This window comes from Chiloscyllium plagiosum, unplaced genomic scaffold, assembly GCF_004010195.1.
Source record: "Chiloscyllium plagiosum isolate BGI_BamShark_2017 unplaced genomic scaffold, ASM401019v2 scaf_8022, whole genome shotgun sequence".
Lineage (NCBI taxonomy): Eukaryota > Metazoa > Chordata > Chondrichthyes > Orectolobiformes > Hemiscylliidae > Chiloscyllium > Chiloscyllium plagiosum.
In genome coordinates this window covers 37,765-40,478 of record NW_025215007.1, presented here as the reverse complement: position 1 = coordinate 40,478, position 2,714 = coordinate 37,765, and positions in this window count along the sequence as shown.

The following is a 2,714-nucleotide window of genomic DNA, read 5'->3' as shown; positions in this document are numbered from 1 at the left end:
CAAAACCACTTCAATGGAACCCCCTACCATGAGGCAGAATTCCCGAGTGCGATTGTCACAGAGTTTGAACTCATTGACTCTGAGGGTACCTATCGGATTCTGAACAACCACCACAATCGGATAACACCATCACACTCTCCCCCATCCTCCCGCTTTTGCTCGGGCTCCGGACTGACTCTTTTGATCCCCTGCCAAAAAAGGATGAATTGTGGAAGTAATTTTGTGGCACTTGAAACATTTTCATTTCGACTTCAAACTGAGAGTCACACAGTCATAGAGATGTCCAGCACGGTAACAAACCCTTCAGTCCAACTTGTCCCTGCCGACCAGATATCCTGGTCACATTTCCTAGCACTGGACCCATATCCCTCTAAAGCCTTCCTATTCATATACTCATCCGGATGCCTTTTAAATGTTGCAATTCTCCCTGTATCCACCACTTCGTCTGGCAGCTCATTTTGTACACGCACCACCCTCTGCGTGAAAAACTTGCCATAAGATTTCTTTCATATCTTTCCCCTCTCACCCTAAACCTATGCCCTCTAGGTCTGGACTCACTCACACTAGGGAAAAGACTTTGTCTATTTATCCTATCCATACTCCTCATGATTTTATAAACTTCTACAAGGTCACCCCGCAGCCTCAGATGCTCCAGGGATAACAGCCCAAGTCCAATCAGCCACTATCTACAGTTCACTATTTCCAGCCCTGGCAACATCCTTGTAAATCTTTTCTGTACTATTTCAAGTTTCACAACATATTTCAATTCAGAAGAAAACCAGAATTGCATGAAATATTCCGAAAGTGGCCTAATCAATGTCCTGTACAACCGCAACATCATCCAGCACTTCCTATATTGAATATTCTGACCAATAAAGGAAAGCATACCAAATGCCTTCTTCTATAGCCTATCTACCTGCACTCCACTTTCAATGGGCTATGAACCTGCACTCCAAGATTTCTTTGTTCAATCATTCAGTGTATAAGTTCTGCTAAGAATTGCTTTCCCAAAATGCAGTACCCCACATTTATCTGAATTAAACTCCATCTGACACTTCTCAGCCCAATAGTCCATCTGATCAAGATCCTGTTGTAATCTGAGGTAATCATCTTCGCTGTTCACAACACTTCCAATTTTGGAGATATCTATAAACTTACTAACTATACCTTTTATGTTCCCATCCAAATCACTTATATAAATGATGAAAAGTAGTGGACCTAGCACCAATCCTTATGGCACTCCATTTTCAAAGGCCTCGAGTCTGAAAAACAATCCTCCACAACCAACCTCTGTCTTCTACCTTTGAGCCAGTTCTGTATCCAAATGGCTAGGTTTCCCTGTATTCCATGAGATCTAACCTTATTAACCAATCTCCCATGGGGAACCTTGTGAAACGCATAAATGAAGTCCAGATAGATCACGTCCACTGTTCTCCCCTTAACCATCCTCTTTGTTATTTCTTCAAAAAGTTAAACCTTGGTTGACGAGGGAGGTTGAATGGCTAGTAAAGTGAAAGAAGGAGTATTACATAGGTTGAGGAAACAAGGTTCAGACAGAGCATTGGAGGGATACAGGATAGCCAGGAGGGAGCTGAAGAAAGGGATTACAGAGCTAAAAGATGGCATGAAAAATCTTTGGTGGGTAGGATCAAGGTTAGCCCCAAGGCCTTTAATGGGTATGTGAGAAACATGAGAATGACAAGAACGACGGTCGGTCCGATCAAGTACAGGAGCGGGAGACTGTGTATTGAGTCGGAAGAGATAGGAGAGGACTTGAATGAGTTCTCTTCTTCAGTATTTACCAAAGAGAGGGACCGTATTGTTGAAGAGCAGAGTATGAAGCGGACTGGTAAGCTAGAGGAGATACTTGTTAAGAAGGAAGATGTGTTGGGCATTTTGAAAAACTTGAGGATAGACAAGTCCCCCGGGCCTGACGGGATATATCCTAGGATCATGTGGGAAGCAAGAGAGGAAATTCCCGAGCCGTTGGCAACGATCTCTTCGTCTTGACTGTCAACGGGGGTGGTACCAGGGGATTCGAGAGTGGCGAATGTTGTGCCACTGTTCAAAAAAGGGAATAGGGATAATCCCAGGAATTACAGGCCAGTTAGTCTTACTTCGGTTGTAGGCAAAGCAATGGAAATGTTACTGAGGGATAGGATTTATGCGTATCTGGAAAGACACTGCTTGATTAGGGACAGCCAGCACGGATTTGTGAAGGGTACGTCTTGCCTTACAAGTCTTATTGAATTCTTTGAGGAGGGGAATAAGCATGTGGATGAGGGTAGAGCAGCGGATGTAGTGTACATAGATTTTAGTAAGGCATTTGATAAGGTTCCCCATGGTAGGCTTATGCGAAAAGTCATGAGGCATGGGATAGTGGTATATTTGGCCAGTTGGATAGAGAACCGGGTTACTGGTCGAAGTCAGAGAGTGGTGGTAGATGGTAAATATTCAGCCTGGAGCCCAGTTACAAGTGGAGTTCCGCAGGGATCAGTTCTGGGTCCTCTGCTGTTTGTAATTGTTATTAATGACTTGGAAGAGGGAGTCGAAGTTTGGGTCAGTACATTTGCAGACGATACGAAGATTGGTGGAGTTGTGGATAGTGAGGAGGGCTGTTGTCGGCTGCAAAGGGACTTAGATATGATGCAGAGCTGGGCTGAGGAGTGGCAGATGGAGTTCAACCCTGCCAAGTGTGAGGTTGCCCATTTTGG